General features: G+C 49.7%; 1 long non-coding RNA gene across 1 annotated transcript in view; it reads right to left on the bottom strand.

The window, feature by feature from the left end:
- Positions 1–11,695, bottom strand: part of LOC134929365 (uncharacterized) — a 59,116-nt gene extending 47,421 nt beyond the window's left edge. The window contains exon 1 of the long non-coding RNA XR_010178511.1: positions 11,620–11,695. This is a non-coding gene — a long non-coding RNA (uncharacterized LOC134929365). The remainder of the gene's footprint in view (positions 1–11,619) is intronic.
- Positions 11,696–23,463: the final 11,768 nt, after the last annotated feature.

The following is a 23,463-nucleotide window of genomic DNA, read 5'->3' as shown; positions in this document are numbered from 1 at the left end:
TGACCCGCCCCATATCATTCCCCCCGAGGTGAATGACAACCCAGCCGGGCCGCCCCCACCTCCGTTCATGGCGAAACAGCAAGCGAAGTAAACCCATCCAACGCAAACCTCTAACTCCTAACCATCTAACTACCTTGTCCCCAAATAATTCGCCCGTTCGTCCTGCCATTGGATGCCTCTCCGCCCAAAAAATAAAGGAATGGCCAATGAGCCAAATCTGATCCGAGATGTCCAAAGTAGCTGCAAAAGAAAATTCCTTACCGTCAGACACTATACAAATAGAAACAAATAACTTAAACATGCAATTAAGAACCCGAGTGAAGGAGAAAACTCAAAAAACCTCCCGTGAACCGTGTGTGATGCCAATTGTAATTCGGTCCCCATCGGAGGAAAATTTAAAAATTCACTTCACACCCTCCATTTCTGAACGCTAGCCGTTCACAAACCGACGAGTAAAACACGTTTCCGGGTTCGCGCAACAGGCGCAATAACAACAATACTTAACATATTCCTTAGACAAGGCGCAAGCCTAGCCAACTGATACCGGGTCGCCATACCCCAAACGGTATCCTGCCCGCAGAGGCAAGTCCCACTCACCGGGGATGGCCTTAGTCAACGATTCTCCACAGGAAGGGCGGCACCAATAGACCCCCAATCGCCGCATCAGGCACCAGCTCCCTAAACTTATCAAACTCAAAACGCGACAGTGCGTCAGCAATTCTATTGTCAACCCCTGGGACATGCGCAGCCGTGAAATGAATGTTATGCCTCAAGCACTTGAGCACAAGATAACGCAACAAGCGCAGAGCCTCAGGAGAGGACGAGCGCTGGTTATTAACGGCGTGCACGACGCCCAGATTGTCGCAGCGAAATACAATACTCCGATCCGACAAGCTGGGTGCCCATAACTCGACCGCCACTATCAAGGGGAATAACTCTAGAAGGAGCAAGTTCCTTGTAAAACCTCGGGTCACCCATGCTGCGGGCCAAGGCGCGGCGCATGTTCTGTTCTGAAAAAAGCCCCAAAGCCCGAACCCCCAGCGGCGTCGGTAATAAGTTGTAACGCGGCGTTGGAGCAGCGCTTCGCTGGCCACAACACCTCCCGGTTAAAAGAAACCAAAAAAGTGGACCAGGTTCTCAAGTCCTCCCTGACCTCGCTCGAAATGTAAACCGTATGGTGAGGTTTTCGCACCCCCGCCATGGATCTCTCAAGCTTACGGCAGAAAACCCGGCCCATGGGTATGATCCTGCACGCAAAATTAAAAGACCCGAGCAACGACTGAACCCGTTGTAGTCTGACCCTGCGCGTGAGGAGGCACTGCTCTATGAGACCCAGCAACTTGAGCACCTTATCGGCCGGAAGCCGGCAGCAACCGGCTTCCGAATCGATTTCAATGCCCAAATAACTGAGGCACGTCGTGGGCCCCTCGGTCTTATCCGAGGCCACGGGCACGCCCAGGCGACCGAACAAACTCTGGGCTAAACCCAGTACATCCCGGCAAACAGACCCCTCCCTTGGACCCACAAAGAGAAAATCGTCTAGGTAGTGGGCAACCCCCGGGTGGCCGGAGGCTGACACTACGCACCAATGTAAAAACGAACTGAATTTCTCAAAGTAGGCACAAGAAATGGAACACCCCATAGGCAAGCACCTGTCTACATAATACCCACCCCCTAACCTGAAATCAAGGAAACGCAGGGAGTCGGGGTGGATGGGCAGGAGGCGGAAAGCGGACTCAATGTCCATCTTGGCCATGAGGGCGCTGGGACCCGCCCTTTGGACTAACCGCATGGCCTCATCAAACGATTGATATCGCACGCTGCAAGCTTCCTCCGGGATGGCGTCGTTGACCGAGCCGCCACGGGGGTGTGACAAATGCTGAATGAGGCGGAATTGACCCTGGGTTTTCTTGGGGACCACCCCTAACGGTGAAACGCACAGCCGGGGCAGTGGTGGGGACGGGAAAGGGCCGCACATGCGCCCCAAATCGATTTCCGCCTAGACCTTACGGGCGACCACGGAGGGGAAATCGCGTGCGGATTTTAAATTGCGCCTGGAGACCACGAGGACCGAATCCGGGATGGGAAGCCGGAAACCGCTACGAAAACCTTCCAACAAAAACAACCCCGAAGTGACGTCGGGGTAACTGCCCAACCATTTAGCCAATTCGGGGACGTTGATGGGGGAAAACGCCTTACTTTCCACTTCCGGGCACCTCGGCAGCATCAGAGGGCCTGGACCCGGAAGAGGACTGGCAATCTTTGGACGGGTGACCCCCGCCGCACACCTTGCAGGAGTGGCGAAAACGGCAGTTAGCCCCCCGGGAACACTTGCCCTCGTTGAAAGCAAAGCATTTCCCTTTATTCCCCATAGGCGGGCTCGGCCGGACACTTAAACCCGGCTTGCCGCCCTGGGCTTCATAAAGGGGCTTATTCTGATGAGTGACCTCTAACCAAACTTCCACGTCCTTGAACCCCAAGGGTAGTGTCGGGTTACCTTCTTGGTTACGACGGAATTTCTCATCGTAATCCCGCCACGCGTAACTCTTGGAGGTCAAGTACATTTCGTGTACCAGGTACAAATACTTGACCGTGTTGTGATATTCCGTAGGCCTCGTCTCAGCGTAGCACGCTGTGAACACTAAAAACCCCCGGAGCCACTGGTGGAAATTGCGAAATGCATTCTCGCCAATGCCCCCGACCTTCTTGGCCTTATCGAACGCCTTGCGCATGTCATCCGTAAGGGTGAACATGTCGACGTATTTACCCTTGTTGATCTTTTCCCTCATCCGTTTACGTAACCCCCTGGTGACCGCAGTGTTTGCGTAGTGCACCATTTCCGTAAAACGCGGAGGGTCCTGTGTGATTGCCGTAACTGCGCCTTTGGCCTTCCTATCTTTCTTGTGCAAACGATGCGCAATGAGCCTGGCTAATTTACGCGGGCGCCTGGGGGACCCGGAAGACCTAGTATCTGAAGAGGAGCTGGAAGAAGAACTATCAGAAGAAGGATTAACCGTCTCACCCGTTCCAGAAGGACCGCCCGCTTCTTCTGCCGCGGTGGCGGGGCCGGATGGAACCTCTTCAGGGACCTGAGGTCCCCCCGCTCCCACTTGCTCCGCCTGCTTCTCGGCTCCTGGCTGTGCTTCGCCGGATGTTGCTGCTGCCGTGGCTCCCGACGATCCACCCGGGGGAGAGACCCACCTCAACACACCTGCACCTGATGGGGAAACAGAAGGGGGGGGGGGGGGGGAGGCACAAAAGCGTCCGCCTCCGGCGGGGGAACCGGAGGTAGCGGAGGGGGGGAAACAGCAAGAGGGGGCCGTGAACCGAGGGCGGGCATGCCCACTGACGAAGCGCCAGCCAGTTCGACGGCCGCGCCGGACGCTGGAGGCCATGTGGCCGGGGAGCTAAAACCGGCGTGCCAATTGGGCAGAGCCTGAGAAAATGGCGCCGCCCAATAAGGCATCTGCGCGAGGGCCCCGGGGGTAAAGCCGCCGGCGTAGGAACCCCCCCATGGAGCAAACCCCGGACCAATCGGCGTGGGCCATGAGGTCACTGATCCCTGCGCTTGCGTAAATGCTGCTGGCAAATAAGGGGACGAAAAGGGGGCCTGACCCCCTCGCAAATCGGGTGCCGCCCCGGAAGTCATGACCGGGATTTGCAGTGCCCCCGACCAGGCCACCGACACGGAAGCCGCCGGTAGGAAACCCGCGGGCGGACCTTGATATGTGCCGCCTTGGTACGCTAATGACGCGGCCACGGAAGTGTGTCCCGGCCCCATCCACTGCACCAGGAGCTGGCCAGCAGACGGCGTCGGTCCACTTGGCCACGGGCCACTCACCGGCGGCAGAAGGATCTGGGATACCGGGAGCGCCCCCGGGTAAATCCCAGATGCCTGCCCGCCGACACCCGACACCCCACTGCCCCCAACCGGATTGGACACTATGGGAACCGCGGGGGCAAACATGGATTGCGACTGTGCCACTGAAGGCCCCGCCCCCCGAACTGACCCTGCGAGAGATGGCACCCGCAGGGGAGCTGGCTGGTGATAGACCCATCACCCCATTCCCCTGTGTGCCGCCGCAGGACCCGTCCGATGGGTCACCTGACCCGCCAACTGGGGCCGTGGGGAAGAGAACGCGACTTCCCATGGAGGCCGGGGCGCGCGCGGCTCTACCGCTGTGCCGGGCTCCCAGAGCGGCCGTCGCGGGAGAGACACCGCCGCCCGAGGAGAGCAGGACACTGTCTCCGACGGGCGGCGAAGCGGAGGGGGGGACCGCGCGCACCCGCGGCCGGCGATAGCCCGCTGCTGCGAGCGGTCGGAAGGCCTCAGCCAGGCGGCGGGGGCGGGGGGGGGGGGGGGGGGGCGCTGATCGCTTGGGACGGGGCATGCTGCTGCAGAAAAATGCAATGACACCTAAAGCGCACACTGACAGTAGTATAAAGAGAGGGAGCAGTAATAAATGCAGTATCCAAAGGAGGGGGAATAACTTGACAAAATGCTGACAGTATGTCCTTACCCTCATCCAAGAAAAAACGGGCAAGAGGAAGATGGCTGCCAAAACCCAGTACTATATACCCCTGTGTATACTCCTCCTACATATCCCTAATAGGCACCCATCTGTCACCTGACCACAACTGTCAATCACTAAGGCTAGCCCTGCCTATCCTCAACACATGTCAGAAAAATTCAGGGTGTTTATGTGGCTTCGAGCCTATGCGGATCTCTGCCTGCTATACTGGTGGTCAGCAAACTGTGCAAAACTGAAATGCACCACAGGTATGGATGGATAGTATACTTGACGACACAGAGGTAGGTAGAGCAGTGGCCTTCTGTACCGTACTCCTATATATTATATACTGGTGGTCAGCAAAATTATGCACTGTACTCCTACTATATACTACAATGCAGCACAGATATGGAGCTTTTTTCAGGCAGAGAACGTATAATACTGGTGGTCACTGGTCAGCAAAACTCTGCACTGTACTCCTCCTATATAATACTGCTGGTCCCCAGTCCCCACAATAAAGCAGTGTGAGCACAGATATATGCAGCACACTGAGCACAGATATGGAGCGTTTTTCAGGCAGAGAACGTATAATACTGGTGGTTACTGGTCAGCAAAACTCTGCACTGTACTCCTCCTATATAATACTGCTGGTCCCCAGTCCTCAAAATAAAGCAGTGTGAGCACAGATATATGCAGCACACTGAGCACAGATATGGAGCGTTTTGCAGGCAGAGAACGTATAATACTGGTGGTCACTGGTCAGCAAAACTCTGCACTGTACTCCTCCTATATAATACTGCTGGTCCCCAGTCCCCACAATAAAGCAGTGTGAGCACAGATATATGCAGCACACTGAGCACAGATATGGAGCGTTTTTCAGGCAGAGAACGTATAATACTGGTGGTCACTGGTCAGCAAAACTCTGCACTGTACTCCTCCTATATAATACTGCTGGTCCCCAGTCCCCACAATAAAGCAGTGTGAGCACAGATATATGCAGCACACTGAGCACAGATATGGAGCGTTTTTCAGGCAGACAACGTATACTGGTGGTCACTGGTCAGCAAAACTCTGCACTGTACTCCTCCTATATAATACTGCTGGTCCCCAGTCCCCACAATAAAGCAGTGTGAGCACAGATATATACAGCACACTGAACACAGATATGGAGCGTTTTTCAGGCAGACAACGTATAATACTGGTGGTCACTGGTCAGCAAAATTCTGCACTGTACTCCTCCTATAATACTGCTGGTCCCCAGAATAAAGATATTTGCACTGCAGCCCCCTGAAACAAAGTGAGAGGACGCCAGCCACGTTCTCTCACTATCATTTCCAATGCACGAGTGAAAAATGTCGGCGACGCGCGGCTCCTTATATAGAATCCGAATCTCGCGAGAATCCGACAGCGGGATGATGATGTTCGGGCGCGCTCGGGTTAACCGAGCCATACGGGAGAATCCGAGTATGCCTCGGACCCGTGTAAAAAGGGTGAAGTTCGGTGGTGTTCGGATTCCGAGGAACTGAACCCGCTCATCACTAGTAATAATACTGCAAAATCACTGTAATTATCCTTCCAAATCACTGGAATTATACGTCCAAATCACTGGAGTTAAATGGCAAAATCACTGGAATTAAATGGCAAAATCACTGGAATTATATGTCCAAATCACTGGAATTAAATGGCAAAATCTTGCTATCGCCTGCCTAGTGAAGTGGAATCTAGATGAGATTTGGTACCGGGGACACAATACCTCCATCAATTGTCTAAATTTCATGGCACTAATGGCGGATACCGGACGCACGTCTTACACCAACATAAGTGTCAAGGCCTCAGTTATGAGGGCTTCCATCGTCATGTGAAGCTGAACCATTAGTTCTGAACATAGGCCAGGGCATCAGCTGTTCCTTGCCACACCATGTCATAAATGGCATATTGGCATTTTTTGGGGTCTTTTTACTGAACTTTGGCTTTTTGGATTTTACATGCCCTCTACTATTACATTGGGCATCGGCCTTGGCAGACGACGTTGATGGCATTTCATTCATCATCTATGTCATGGCTAGTGGCAGCAGCTTCAGCACTAGGAGGAAGTAGTTCTTGATCTTTCCCTATTTTATCCTCCAAATTTTTGTTCTCCATTATTTTTTGGGAGTTATATAACACAATATTCGGCACAAGAATGACTGATGGCTGATGGCCAGGACACCAGGGCCGTAACTACGTGTGTGCCAAGTGGGCTTGGCACACAGCGCAGTTGCCCTGAGGGCGCACGGCCAGCGGCATGTAATGAGTCAAATTGACTCATTACATGCCTCTGAAGTCTGCGCCGTGCGCCGCCGCCGCGCTGTGGAGGAGAGCTACAGCGCCGGGCAGGTGAGAAGGAGGAGGAGGGAGGGGGACTGGAGCCGCAGCAGCGCTATTTCATTGGTGGTAAGCGCCGCTGCAGCATCCCCCTCTCCTTCCGTATTGGCTGCCCGGCGCTGCTGTGGATGCTGGGATGCGGTTCCTCCATCCCAGCATCCACAGCAGCGCCGGGCAGCCACTACGGAAGGAGAGGGGGATGCTGCAGCGGCGCTTACTACCAATGAAATAGCGCTGCTGCGGCTCCAGTCCCCCTTCCTCCTCCTCCTCCTCCTTCTCACCTGCCTGCACCGAGGAAGCTGCATGAGGAGCCTGTCAGCGGGGAGATGGTAAGTATGTATCTTTCTCTCTCTCTCTCTCTCTCTCTCTCTCTCTCAGGGGGACACCGTCTGCCATAATGTGTAAAAAGGGGGCCTGGCTGCCGCAATGTGTAAAAAGGGGGACTGGCTGCCGCAATGTGTAAAAAGGGGGACTGGCTGCTGCAATGTGTAAAAAGGGGGCCTGGCTGTCGCAATGTGTAAAAAGGGGGACTGGCTGCCGCAATGTGTAAAAATGGGGACTGGCTGCCGCAATGTGTAAAAAGGGGGACTGGCTGCCGCAATGTGTAAAAAGGGGGACTGGCTGCCGTAATGTGTAAAAAGGGGGACTGGCTGCCGCAATGTGTATAAAGGGGGATACCGTCTGCCGTAATGTGTAAAAACGGGGACGCTGTCTGTTGTAATGTGTAAAAATGGGACGCTGTCTGCCGTAATGTGTAAAAAAGGGGACGCTGTCTGCTGTAATGTGTAAAAAAGGGGACGCTGTCTGCCGCAATGTGTAAAAAGGGGGACCTGCTGCCGCAATGTGTTAAAAGGGAGACTGTCTGCTGTAATGTGTAAAAAGGGGGACGCTGTCTGCGGTAATGTATAAAAGGGGCTCTACCTGGTGTAGTGGCACTACTGTGCAGCGTAACTTGAATAATGTAGACTACTGTGCACCGTAGTATGAATTGCTATTATTTCGTGGCCACGCCCCTTGCCCATGAAGCCACGCCCCTATATGTTTTGCACGTGCCTACGGCGCGCACTGCCCCTATCTTGCATGGCGGGGCGCCAATGTCTTTTCTTGCACACAGCGCTAAAATGCCTAGTTACGGCGCTGCAGGACACTACCACTGGTCTGATGCAGCACAACACAGCAACACTGTAAGGGACTTACAAATGGATATCCCCAGCGCAAGCTAGGACGAATATAAGGTTAACAACACTGTATGTATAATAAAAATATTTTTTAGTGAAAATTAAATGTATTTCAAATCTGATTTATTCCAAAAACGATTTATGTCTTTAAAGTAATCTGCTTCGAATAAATTCTCATAAAGAAGTATATGAGAAAAATGTCTTGCCTATTACCGGTAAACATACAGACAGGCTAACACACAACATAAAACATAAATAACATGCAAGTTGATAATGTCCTGGATTGGTATTTAATAGAAGGTAGATGGTCAAAAAAACGTTCCTAAAATTATTTATCCAAATAGGAGATATTGCACCTATACGGGATGATAAGGTGCTTGTATACACAGGGGGTGCACAAATTTGCGGCTTACTCCCTCTGTTTAAAAACTGACTGCTAATCAAATATATAAATAGATGGCTGCTGAACTTGATTCAGTTCACGTTTGAACAGGAAAAGTCAATCACTGTTCAGTCTGAGTCCATCTATACAGCAAGTGGTCTCCCAAGGTGATAATGTCCCATGTAGGTATAAATACTGTAGGTACTTAGATGGGTAAATACCTCAAAAGTGCTCCGTGCTAAAGGTCTTTCAACTGAGTGCACTGATGTCCTGTACTCCCACAACGGGTGAGTCCGGAGTCCGCCGGCGGATATCCTGTCCACGCCGTTCTCAGCACTGAGCGGCAGTGTGCAGGATCGATTCGATCTGAGATCTACGCGTTTCACCTTACCAACAAGGCTTCGTCAGGATTGCAGATGAGGGACTTGTTGTTATTGTTATTATTATTATTATTATACGGCAGCAGTGGACATATAGCAGCAGCGTATACCACTGTGACTGCCTGGTCACTGGAATGACTGATGGCCAGGACACTACCACTGGTCGGATACAGCACAACACAGCAACACTGTAAGGGACTTGTTGTTGTTATTATTAATATTATTATAATACGGCAGCAGTGGACATATAGCAGCAGTGTATACCACTGTGACTGCCTGGTCACTGGAATGACTGATGGCCAGGACACTACCACTGGTCTGATGCAGCACAACACAGCAACACTGTGAGGGACTTGTTGTTATTATTATTATAATACGGCAGCAGTGGACATATAGCAGCAGCGTATACCACTGTGACTGCCTAGTCACTGGAATGACTGATGGCCAGGACACTACCACTGGTCTGATGCAGCAAAACACAGCAACACTGTAAGGAACTTGTGGTTGTTATTTTTATTATAATACGTTAGCAGTGGACATATAGCAGCAGCGTATACCACTGTGACTGCCTGGTCACTGGAATGACTGATGGCCAGGACACTACCACTGGTCTGATGCAGCACAACACAGCAACACTGTAAGGGACTTGTTATTGTTATTATTATTATTATTATACGGCAGCAGTGGACATATAGCAGCAGCGTATACCACTGTGACTTCCTGGTCACTGGAATGACTGATGGCCAGGACACTACCACTGGTCGGATACAGCACAACACAGCAACACTGTAAGGGACTTGTTGTTGTTATTATTAATATTATTATAATACGTTAGCAGTGGAAATATAGCAGCAGCGTATACCACTGTGACTTCCTGGTCACTGGAATGACTGATGGCCAGGACACTACCACTGGTCTGATGCAGCACAATACAGCAACACTGTAAGGGACATGTTGTTGTTATTATTATTATTATTATTATAATATGGCAGCAGTGGACATATAGCAGCAGCGTATACCACTGTGACTGCCTCGTCACTGGAAAGACTGATGGCCAGGACACTACCACTGGTCTGATGCAGCAAAACACAGCAACACTGTAAGGGACTTGTTATTGTTATTATTATTATTATTATTATTATTATTATTATTATTATAATATGGCAGCAGTGGACATATAGCAGCAACATATACCACTGTGACTGCCTGGTCACAGGAATGACTGATGGCCAGGACACTACCACTGGTCTGATGCAGCACAACACAGAAACACTGTAAGGGACTTGTTGTTATTATTATAATACGGCAGCAGTGGACATATAGCAGCAGCGTATATCAGTGTGACTGCCTGGTCACTGGAATGACTGATGGCCAGGACACTACCACTGGTCTGATGCAGCACAACACAGCAACACTGTAAGGGACTTGTTGTTGTTGTTATTATTATTATAATACGGCAGCAGGGGACATATAGCAGCAGAGCATACCACTGTGACTGCCTGGTCACAGGAATGACTGATGGCCAGGACACTACCACTGGTCTGATGCAGCACAACACAGCAACACTGTAAGGGGCTTGTTGTTGTTTATTATTATTAGTACTATAATACGGCAGCAGTGGACATATAGCAGCAGCGTATAGCAGTGTGACTGCCTGGTCACTGGAATGACTGATGGCCAGGACACTACCACTGGTCTGATGCAGCACAACACAGCAACACTGAACTGATGCAGCACAACACAGCAGCAATGGACATATGGCAGCAAGAGGACACAAACACTGTGACTGTCTGGTCACTGGAATGACTGATGGCTGATGCACATTACACTACCACTGGACTGATGCAGCACAATACACCACCACTGAACTGATGCAGCACAACACGGCAGCAATGGACATATGGCAGCAAGAGGACACAAACACTGTGACTGGACAAATACAGCACAAGACACTACCACAGGGGACACTGAGGACGGACACACGTCCTCTCTCTTTACTCTCCAATGCCGGAATATATAAAATCCAAACCCCGCAAGAATCCGACAGCGGGATGATGAAGTTTTGCCTCGTTCTGGTTTTCGAGTCAGGCGGGAAAAGCCGAGCCTGGCTCGGAACCAGACTTGAATGGTGAAGTTCGATAGGGTTTGGTTCTCTGAGAACCGAACCCGCTCATCTCTACTGAAAATGCTGTCTGACCAGGGAGGATACATTTCTTCAGAGGTTCCCCATTGTGAGAAACTATCATAAAGATAAGGTGCATATGGAATGTAAATTAATGTTCTCAGAGTGACGAGAAATGGGGACGTGTCATGTTGACATGCCCCCATTTTCATTGGCCACATCCCTTGTGGCACATGGACGCGCCCAGTTTTTTGGGGGGCGCGCCTGCGGCCCGCACACACAGTGCCACTAAGATGTTTTTGCTACTTGCACCACTGACTACATACAGGATGCAGTTAGGTTGCCAGCAGTCGGGATCCTGACAGCTGACAATGCCGCCAGCCGGAATCCCAGCTAACAGGGGCTATTCCCACTTATGGGTGTCCACGACACTCATAGAGCCCGTAAAGGGACTCTTGGCGCTCGCCATGCTGCCGGTATACTGGCTCCCAGGATGCCGTTGTCAATATACTGATGGCCACCATCCTAGCAGCCGGTATATCATACTGACCTCCTCCATACTACATATACTGTATGTAACTGTGGATGTAGTTAGTGTAACACATTGACAACACTGCCACTCAGAAGATACGCTGTCACCATTGCAACCAACCTCAGCCCAATAGCTTCTTTCAGACCCTACCATGTGACAAGCAATCTCACATCACGATCACACCCGCCTCTTCATGTGCTCACACAGCAACTGACAGCAGTGAGTCCTCCGTCTCCTAGCAACAAGAAATCAACTTCTGGCTCAGATCAGCACATGTGCTAGGTAATACACAATCCCTGCTCCTTATTTACTAATCATACTGTATCTATCGCCTCCTGTATATATTATAACTGTACAGGGCCGTAACTACGTGTGTGCCAAGTGGGCCTGGCACACAGCGCTACTGTGGATGCTGGGATTCGGTTCCTCCATCCCAGCATCCACAGCAGCGCCGGGCAGCCAATACGGAAGGAGAGGGGACTGCTGCAGCGGCGCTTACTACCAATGAAATAGCGCTGCTGCGGCTCCAGTCCCCCTCCCTCCTCCTCCTCCTTCTCCACTGCCTGCACCGAGGGAGCTGCACGAGGAGCCTGAATGCCAGCGGGGAGATGGTAAGTATCTTTCTCTCTCACACTCTCTCTCTCTCTCTCTCAGGGGGCCTGGCTGCCGCAATGTGTAAAAAGGGGGTCTGGCTGCCGCAATGTGTAAAAAGGGGGACTGGCTGCCGTAATGTGTAAAAAGGGGGACTGGCTGCCGCAATGTGTAAAAAAGGGGACTGACTGCCGCAATGTGTAAAAAGGGGGACTGGCTGCCGTAATGTGTAAAAAGGGGGACTGGCTGCCGTAATGTGTAAAAATGGGGACTGCCTGCCGCAATGTGTAAAAAGGGGGACTGCCTGCCGCAATGTGTAAAAAGGGGGACTGCCTGCCGCAATGTGTAAAAAGGGGGACTGGCTGCCGTAATGTGTAAAAAGGGGGACTGGCTGCCGCAATGTGTAAAAAGGGGGACTGCCTGCCGCAATGTGTAAAAAGGGGGCCTTTGCTGCCGTAATGTGTAAAAAGGGGGACTTGCTGCCGTAATGTGTAAAAATGGGGACTGGCTGCCGCAATGTGTAAAAATGGGGACTGCCTGCCGCAATGTGTAAAAAGGGGGACTGGCTGCCGTAATGTGTAAAAAGGGGGACTGCCTGCCGCAATGTGTAAAAAGGGGGACTGGCTGCCGTAATGTGTAAAAAGGGGGCCTGGCTGCAGCAATGTGTAAAAAGGGGGCCTGGCTGCCGCAATGTATAAAAAGGGGGACTGGCTGCCGTAATGTGTAAAAAGGGGGACTGGCTGCCGCAATGTTTAAAAAGGGGGACTGCCTGCCGCAATGTGTAAAAAGGGGGACTGCCTGCCGCAATGTGTAAAAAGGGGGACTGCCTGCCGCAATGTGTAAAAAGGGGGCCTTTGCTGCCGTAATGTGTAAAATGGGGACTGGCTGCCGTAATGTGGAAAAAGGGGGACTGGCTGCCGCAATGTGTAAAAAGGGGGACACGTCTGCCGTAATATGTAAAAAGGGAGACTGGCTGCCGCAATGTGTAAAAACAGGGACACCGTCTGCCGTAATGTGGGGACGCTGTCTGCTGTAATGTGTAAAAAGGGGACGCTGTCTGCCGTAATGTTAAAAAAGGGGACACTGTCTGCTGTAATGTGTAAAAAAGGGGGACGCTGTCTGCCGTAATGTGTAAAAAAGGGGACGCTGTCTGCCGTAGTGTGTAAAAAAGGGGACACTTTCTGCCGTAATGTGTAAAAAGGGGGACTGTCTGCTGTAATGTGTAAAAAGGGGGACTGTGCTGTAATGTGTAAAAAGGGGGACTGGCTGCCGCAATGTGTAAAAACGGGGACACCGTCTGCCGTAATGTGGGGACGCTGTCTGCTGTAATGTGTAAAAAGGGGACGCTGTCTGCCGTAATGTTAAAAAAGGGGACGCTGTCTGCCGTAATGTGTAAAAAAGGGGACGCTGTCTGCCGTAGTGTGTAAAAAAGTGGACGCTTTCTGCCGTAATGTGTAAAAAGGGGGACTGTGTGCTGTAATGTGTAAAAAGGGGGACTGTCTGCTGTAATGTGTAAAAAGGGGGACACTGTCTGCTGTAATGTATAAAAGGGGCTCTACCTGGTGTAGTGGCGTTACTGTGCAGCGTCATTTGAATAATGGAGACTACTGTGCACTGTAGTATGAATTGCTATTATTTTGGGGCCACGCCCCTATATATTTACCGCGCGCTTACGGCGCGCACTGCCCCTATCTTGCATTGGGGGGGCGCCAATGTCGTTTCTTGCACACAGCGCTAAAATGCCTAGTTACGGCACTGTAACTGTACGTCACCTTATTAAGTATGTGTTCCCCTAATATACTGTTGTACATATTATATGTATGTCACCTTTGTATGTAACTACCTCTTATACTGTACTGTATGTATTGTACAATGTACCACTTTATTATGTATGTATTCCCCCCCATATACTCTGTGTATTGTATATATAATACAGCATGTATGCCACCTTATTATTTATGTATTTCCCTTATATGCTGTACTATGTATATTGTACATATAATATGTATGCCACCTTATGTGTGTATTCTCCTCACGTACTATGTGTGTATTGTACATTTTATATGTGTGTTACCTTATTATGGGGTGGTCGTCAGTATGCAGACGGCCGGGATCCCCGGCGATCAGCATACCGGCGCCGGGATCCCGACCGCCGGCATGCTGACACATATTCTCCCTCTTGGGGGTCCACGACCCCCCTGGAGGGAGAATAAATAGCGTGCCCGCAAGGGGCTCATTAGCGCTCGCCCATCTGTCAGTATGCCGGCGGTCGGGATTCCGGTGCCAGTATGCTGGCCCCGGGATCCCGACCGCCGGCCTCTCATATTACACCCCTTATTATGTGTTCTATCTTCCCCTCACGTACTGTGTGTGTATTGTACATATTATATGTGTGTTGCCTTATTATGTATATATTCCCATCATACACTGTGTGTATTGTACATAATTTAGGGTGTGGTATGGCTGACCGATGGTCTCCTGACCGCCGGTCAGCATACTCACGCAGGGATCTGGGCAGCATACCGACGCCGGGATCCTGGCGGGGAGGGGAGAGTGCAGCAAGCCCCTTGCGGGCTCGGTGGTGACCTGTAGTTGCCTCGGGTCCTATTCCCACTCTATGGGTGTGTGGAAATAGTCCCTGTTTCCACACACCCAGTGGAAATAGTCCCTGTTGGTCGGCATGCCGACCGTCGGGATAGTGAGGTGGCGGGATTTTGGGGGAGGTCATGTGACCGTCGGTCTGCTGACAGATGGTCACATGAATACCACCATATAATTTATTATATGTACAGATGTGTCCTCTCTTATTGTTGCTGCAGCAGGCGTATTTTACCTGAAAATGCATTTTATTTGCATCACTATATGAATAAGATGCATAAACAGATTCTGTTAGTTACATTTCCCAGCATTCTACTCATCTCATTTACAACAGTCAGAATATATTCCTTGTGGATGTGATACCCTCTTTAAAAAGTATTTCTCAAGGTTTCCTCAGAAAAAAATGAACAGACTACAGTACGTTGTAAGGACAGCTACAGTATTCTGAGCACAAATAGGTCTAAATGACCGAAGTGCTAATTAAGTGGCCTATGCTCAAGCATGCATATTCTTGGCATCCTGGGTCCAGGTTTGGTGTGAACGGTCTACCTGAGTTGTTTTACCTGGGAAACTGACCCTTGTAGCCAGGCCAACCATCAAGGGTGGATTGCAGTCAGGATCAGGGGGCCAGGTCAGCTGCCTGCATGCACACTCGCAGGGAGCCATAGCATGGAGGGACAGAGCAGCGGACATATTCTTAGTTAAGTTTTGGGAATGCAGGGGGAGGGGGTGATGGGACAGTGTGTGTGGTGGTGAGGGGGCCCGCCTTGTGAGGGTCAGTCCCGGGCCCGATAATTTCTGATGGCAGCCATGCTTGTAGCTACCAGGGCCGGATGATCCATGTCGCACTAAATGTATACAGAGAGCTGGATCACCTGTGCTTGGGGACTATGGGGGTGATTCAGAGCTGATCGTAGATGTGCTAAAAATAGAACATCTACGATCACAATCTCTGACATGCGGGAGGACGCCCAACACAGGGCTAGTCTGCCCCGCATGTCAAGCCCTACCCCCCTTCCCACAACTGGCATCGCACTGGGCGAGTAGCACCCTGCCTACGCAGCTACGGATACCAGCCTTGTTTTGGTTCACAGCGGCTGCATGTGACATCACGCAACTGCCATGGCCTGCTCCAGCAGGCGGTCCAGACATGCATGCGTTATCCATGCTGTGCCCCCAACGCCATTCAAATGCTGCCTCCCGGCCTGCATTCGCCTCTGCATCTGTGTGCGCACGCGCAGTGTGGCCGCTGCATATGAGCATAAGACAGTGGGCTTCAGGTTACGATCGCTGCTGTTGCAGTGACCAGGTCTGAATCGGGCCCTATGTCATCGCCAAGCACAGGCAAAGGAAAGCCCCAGCAATAATTCGGGTCTGAGGTGTGAACGGGGTTTCAAGTCACTATGACATGGCTTGAAACTGTGTTCAGTAACCAAGGTTGGACCCGGGTTGTTTGGTGTGTAAGGGGAATGAGTGCATTGAGGTCCCAGACTGAGAAGCATTCCTGTGCTTTAAAAAGTGTAAAGATGCACTGTAACTACTAGTGCAATACAGGTCAGATTGGTACGTAACAGAAAAGGAGAGACCTCTGAACAAGGGGTATGTTTATGTTAGCATATGTACTGTAGGGTTGTGTACGGTATTCCGACGGTAAGGAGCCCAGCGGTCAGAATATTGACGGCAGAATCCCGACCACCAGAATGCCAGCAGGAGGGTGAGCGCCACGAAGCCCCTTGCGGGTGAGCTGCGGGCTCTGTGACTCGCTGTGCTCGCCACAGGTTCTATTCCCACCCCATGGGTGTTGTGGACACCCAGGAATGGAAAAGCTGTGGCGGCGCTGCTGAATTCTGGCGGTCGGTATCCCGGCGTCGGTATTCTGATCGCCAGTATCCCGACCGCTGGGGATCCTGACTACATCCCATACTGTATACATCATTAAAAGTCTTTGAAATGTACAACATGATGTAGCATTTCTGTTCTGTGTTTGGCAGAATTCACCTATGTAGCAGACCTCACCCCATACTTACAGGTAGGGGCGGATTTACCGCCAGGCAACCCAGACAAGCGCTTAGGGCCCGGCGCATGTCAGGGGGCACGGTCGCCGCTGCTGGTGATGGAGCAGTGCTGCAGTCTGAGCCAGCCAGGCCCCAGCAGGCTGTCAGCACACACTGATTGGACAGCTTGCTGCCAATTATGTACTGTATAAGGGGAACTACTGTATGGTGTAATGTGCATAAGGGGTACTACTGTGTAGTGTAAGGGACTTGGCATACACTTACTGACTGGGATAGGGGATTGTTTGAGGAAGGGGGGCCCAAAATCAGTGCCTTGCTTAGGGCTCCATGAGGTCTAAATCTGCCTCTGCTTACAGGATTGCAATTTAGCGTGTGATACCTAAACAATCTGAACTGAACATGATGTAAATACGGAGTAGCACCAACACATCAGGAAAATTGCTTTTTAAATATGCTGAGCAAATACCCAGGGAGGAACATTATGGGAGTACAGTACAATACACACTGATGTTCTAGTCTAATCACAATATTTTACAACGAGATGTATCCTATCTGGCTGGAGAATTCTGGGAGGAGGTATTGGGGGTATCTAATTACTCACGGTCAATGACAGCGGGTAAGTGTGTCGCCGGGGATATCCTATTAGCCCTGATGTGGTGCGCTACTCCTTCTGACGCCGGCACTTATTGGGGATTATACTTCAGGTGCCTCAGGCTCAGACCAGAGCCACAATAGTGGATCTTATCCCCGATTCCATGTGTTTTCGCACGATCGCTCGTCCAATTTAATAGTCCTCTAATTGGATACCTCAAAAATGATCATCAGCCATTAATCACGTTATCCGGCCATTTTCATCTGCCGAAACGGCATCGGAGGTAATTGGATATCCCCTATTTTATATTTTTGGATTCATATGAAAATAAAAATAAATACATGTAAATAAAGCAATTCATCAGAAATATAAACAATAACAAACAAAAAAATTAAAAATAAAATACAACAATTACATAAAATTGCATGGTAGGTAATTTAGGTTATTTTTGGAAATGAATATAATAGAAATTAGAGTAATTGTTTTTTTTTTTCTCGCCATGGCTATAAGAAAAATTCTACTTTCTCCTAAACTTTGCAAAGACAGGGCAATAGCCGTATTAGATAAGTGAATAGAAGACTTGTATCTGAAAAAACAAACAGGTTGTATGCTGTGGTTTTAACTGGGAATTTTGGACACCGGCACCACAGTGCCTGGATAGTGTTTTGGCTTTAATTTTATTCACACAAAGCAGATGTTTGGCTGGAATGTAACAAGCTGAAATGATGAAACAATACCAAATTCAAATAGGGTTACTTCTAAGAATTCTATCTGGAGGTATCAGCAATACAAATACACATAAAACATAATTTAAAAGTAGATGTCTTGAACCAGTGGTTACATTTGATTTAATTTTTTTCGCTTTCAATTCATTCCCCACCACCAAAAAAAATCCCCCCACCCAAAACCCCCCAAAAACTAAAGAGAATGAATACATTAAAAACACATAATAATATAACAAATAAAAAATACAGTTGTTTAATAAATTGCATGATACATGTTAAAGTAATACGTTAAGTACAGACAATAATTGGTAAATTGTTGCTGCAGATTAAATTACTTTAACACCTTCCCTCTTCTATCATTTCAGAGCCCTCATTCAGGTTGGATTGCAAATATCCGAAAATTGCAAACGTGCAACATGTGTACTCGGACCTTCACAGTGCGCTCGCATCCCTGAAGGTTGCGATTGTGCTGTGATTGACAGAGGCGGCCGTTGGGGGGGGGAGGGGGCGTCGACACAGTGTTGGGGGAGCGTGGTCCGGACAAAGGAGGAGTGTCCGGACTATAGGGGCAATTCAGATTTGATCGTAGATGTGCTAAATTTAGCACATCTATGATCAGTTACTCTGACATGTGGGTGGACGCCCAGCACAGGGCTAGTCCATCCCGCATGTCAGGCCCTACCCCCCTCCGCACAGGTGCAAAAGCATTGCATGGCGGCTATGCCTTTGCACCTGACGAGTAGCTCCCTGCCAACACAGCGTCTTGGGTCGCAACGGCTGTGTGTGATGTCATGCAGCCACCGCGGCTTGCCGCCCCCCCCTACTGTCCAGACACGCCTCCAATGTCCAGACCTCGCCCCGCCAACTGCGTTCTAATGCTGTTGGCACGCCCCCACCTGCTCTGCGACCACCTCTGCTTGTCAATCAGGCAGAGGCGATCGCAGCCCTGAGATGGTTTTAGCATCTCACTGGGCTCCTGAGGTACGCACGCGCAGTGTGGCCGCTGCGCGTGCGCACTTCACAAAATGTGATCAAGTCTGAATTAGCCCCTATATTCAGGGCGACTGTGTGACATCACATGCGGCCGCTGCAACCCAAAAATTGGCGGCCCAGCTGTGTATGCACGGGATCAACCCTAATTCCATGCCCCCAACATGCGATTGAATCAGTATTGTGCACATAATTTTGTTCTAAACAGTCAAGAAAAGAACTGATGCCACAGGTACAGTATCAGCAGGGGCTGGTTGGCAACTTTCAGCCTGGAGGGGCAGACACAATTAAGTGGCCCGGCTTTTCTACTGGCGCATTCAATGGATTTAAAGGTGCCCTTGAAATAAACACACACCCTGCACCCTGACAAAAAGTGTTTTAATACACTGAAACGTTGCTCTTTTTGCTACGTGTTCCATATTATGGGCCTGATTCTGAGTCAGACACAGTCACAGCTGTCCCTCCGTCTTCTGCCCCAGTCACGTCTGCGACTTTATGCTAATGACACAACAAAGCCCTTCCTGGGTGTACAGCCGTGCATCTAAATGGGCAAGGACTGAGACGCCCACTGTCAGTGTTTTAAATACTGCTTGCTGTGTCTTCAGTTGCACCACAGGTCGCATCATGGAATCATCATTAGCCTATGGTATGTACAGATTATCCATATGAATATGGCCTCCTATGTGACTGAATCTGTGTCTCTGTACATAGGGCCGCTTCTAGACCTTATTGCACCCACGGTGAAAGTTTCCATTGGCTCCCCCTCCCTGCCAGTGAAAATAGGGGCGTGGCTTCATGGGGAAGGGGCGTGGTCACATAATAGTACCAATTCACATTACACGGCACAGTAGTGTCCGTCAGTCACATTACATCACACAGTAGTGTCCGTCAGTCACATTACACCACACAGTAGTACCCCTTATACCATGTTAGAGCCCCTTACACACATTACACCATAGTAGAGCAGAGCCCCTTATACACGTTATGCCAGATAGTGGCCCTTAAACACATTATGCCAGCTAGAGCCCCTTACACACATTGCACCAGGTAGACCCTTATACACATTGCACTTGGTAGACCCTTATACACACTGCGACAGGTAGCCCTTTATACACACTGCAGGAGGCATCCCCTTATACACATTGCAGCAAGTAGACCTTATACACATTGCGACAGGTATCCCCTTACACATATTGCATCAGGTAGACCTTTATACACACTGCAACAGGTAGCCCCTTATAAACACTGTGACAGGTAGCCCCTTATACATACTGTGACTGGTAGCCCCTTACACACATTGCACAAGGTAGACCCTTATACACATTGCACCAGGTAGACCTTACACACATTGCACCAGGTAGACCTTTATACACACTGCGACAGGTAGCCCCTTATACACACTGCAACAGGTAGCCACTTATACACATTGCACCAGGTAGACCCTTATACAAACTGCCACAGGTAGCCTCTTATACACTCTGTGACAGGTAGCCACTTATACACATTGCACCAGGCAGACCCTTATGCACACTGCCACAGGTAGCCCCTTATACACACTGTGACAGGTAGCCCCTTATACACATTTCACCAGGTAGACCTTTATACACATTGCGACAGGTAGACCCTTATACACATTGCACCAGGTAGACCCTTAAACACACTACGACAGGTAGCCCCTTATACATACTGCAAGAGGTAGCCCCTTACACACATTGCAGCAGGTAGACCCTTATACATATTGCAACAGGTAGCCCCTTACACACATTGCACTAGGTAGACCCTTACACACATTGCACCAGGTAGACCTTTATACACAATGTGACAGGTAGCCCCTTATACATACTGTGACAGGTAGCCCCTTATATACATGGTGACAGGTAGCCAATTATACACATTGCACCAGATAGACCCTTATACACATTGCGATAGGTAGCCCCTTATACACATTGCACCCGGTACACCCTTATACACATTGCACCAGGTACACCCTTATACACACTGCACCAGGTAGACCCTTATACACACTGCGACAGGTAGCCCCTTATACACACTGCGACAGGTAGCCACTTATACACATTGCACTACATAGATCCTTATACACACTGCGACAAGTAGCCCCTTATACACACTGTAGCAGGTAGTCCCTTATACACATTGTACCAGGTAGACCCTTATACACACTGCGACAGCTAGCCCTTTATACACACTGCCACGGGTAGCCCCTTATACACATTTTACCAGTTAGGCCCTTATACACACTGTGACAGGTAGCCCTTTATACAGACTGCAAGAGGTAGCCCCTTATACACATTGCAGCAAGTGGACTCTTATACACATTGCAACAGGTAGCCACTTACACACATTGCACCAGGTAGACCTTTATACACACTGCGACAGGTAGCCCCTTATACATACTGTGACAGGTAACCCCTTATATACATGGTGAGAGGTAGCCAATTATACACATTGCACCAGGTAGACCCTTATACACACTGCGACAGGTAGCCACTTATACACATTGCATCAGGTAGACCCTTATACACATTGCGACAGGTAGCCCCATACACACATTGCACCAGGTAGACCCTTATACACATTGCACCAGGTAGACCCTTATACACACTGCGACAGGTAGCCCCTTATACAAACTGTAGCAGGTAGCCCCTTATACACATTGCATCAGGTAGACCCTTATACACACTGTGACAAGTAGCCCTTTATACACACTGAAAGAGGTAGCCCCTTATACACATTGCAGCAAGTAGACCCTTATACACATTGCAACAGGTATCCACTTACACAGATTGCAACAGGTAGACCTTTATACACACTGCGACAGGTAGACCCTTAAACATACTGTGACAGGTAGCCCCTTATACACATTGTGATAGGTAGCCCCTTACACACATTGCACCAGGTAGACCCTTATATACATTGCATCAGGTAGACCCGTACATTGCACCAGGTAGACCTTCATACACACTGCGACAGGTAGCCCCTTATACACACTGTGACAGGTAGCCCCTTATACACACTGTGACAGGTAGCCCCTTATACACACTGTGACAGGTAGCCCCTTATACACACTGTGACAGGTAGCCCCTTATACACACTGTGACAGGTAGCCCCTTATACACACTGCGACAGGTAGACCTTTATACACACTGTGACAGGTAGTCCCTTATACATATTGCACCACATAGAGACTTATACACATTGTGACAGGTAGCCCCTTACCCACATTGCACCAGGTAGACCCTTATACACATTGCACTAGGTAGACCCTTATACACACTGCGACGGGTAGCTCTTCATACACACTGCAGGAGGTATCCCCTTATACACATTGCAGCAAGTAGACTTTATACACATTGCGACAGGTAGCCCCTTACACACATTGCATCGGGTAGACCTTTATACACACTGCGACAGGTAGCCCCTTATACACACTGCGACAGGTAGCCCCTTTTACACACTGTGACAGGTAGCTTCTTATACACATTGCACCAGGTAGACCCTTATACACATTGCACCAGGTAGACCTTTATACACACTGCAACAGGTAGCCCCTTATACACACTGTGACAGGTAGCCCCTTATATACATGGTGACAGGTAGCCAATTATACACATTGCACCAGGTAGACCCTTATACACATTGCGATAGGTAGCCCCTTATACATATTACACCAGGTACACCCTTATACACATTGCACCAGGTAGACCCTTATAGACACTGCGACAGGTAGCCCCTTATACACACTGCGACAGGTAGCCACTTGTACACATTGCATCAGGTAGACCCTTATACACATTGTGACAGGTAGCCCCTTATACACATTGCACCAGGTAGACCCTTATACACATTGCACCAGGTAGACCCTTATACACACTGCGACAGGTAGCCCTTTATACACACTGTAGCAGGTAGCCCCTTATACACATTGTACCAGGTAGACCCTTATACACACTGCCACAGGTAGCCCTTTATACACATTGCACCAGGTAGACCCTTATACACACTGCGACAGCTAGCCCTTTATACACACTGCAAGAGGTAGCCCTTATACACATTGCAGCAAGTAGACCCTTATACACATTGCAACAGGTAGCCACTTACACACATTGCACCAGGTAGACCTTTATACACACTGCGACAGGTAGACCCTTATACACACTGCAACAGGTAGCCCCTTATACACATTGTGACAGGTAGCCCCTTACACACATTGCACCAGGTAGACCCTTATACACATTGCACCAGGTAGACGCTTACACACATTGCACCAGGTAGACCTTTATACACATTGCGACAGGTAGTCTCTTATTCACACTGTGACAGGTAGCCCCTTATACACACTGTGACAGGTAGCCCCTTATACACATTACACCACGTAGACCCTTATACACATTGCACCAGGAAGACTCTTATACACACTGCGACAGGTAGACCTTTATACACACTGTGACAGGTAGCCCCTTAT

This window comes from Pseudophryne corroboree, chromosome 5, assembly GCF_028390025.1.
Source record: "Pseudophryne corroboree isolate aPseCor3 chromosome 5, aPseCor3.hap2, whole genome shotgun sequence".
NCBI lineage: Eukaryota > Metazoa > Chordata > Amphibia > Anura > Myobatrachidae > Pseudophryne > Pseudophryne corroboree.
The sequence above is the reverse complement of the archived record's forward strand: the minus strand, read 5'-3'. Positions and strand labels throughout refer to the sequence as shown.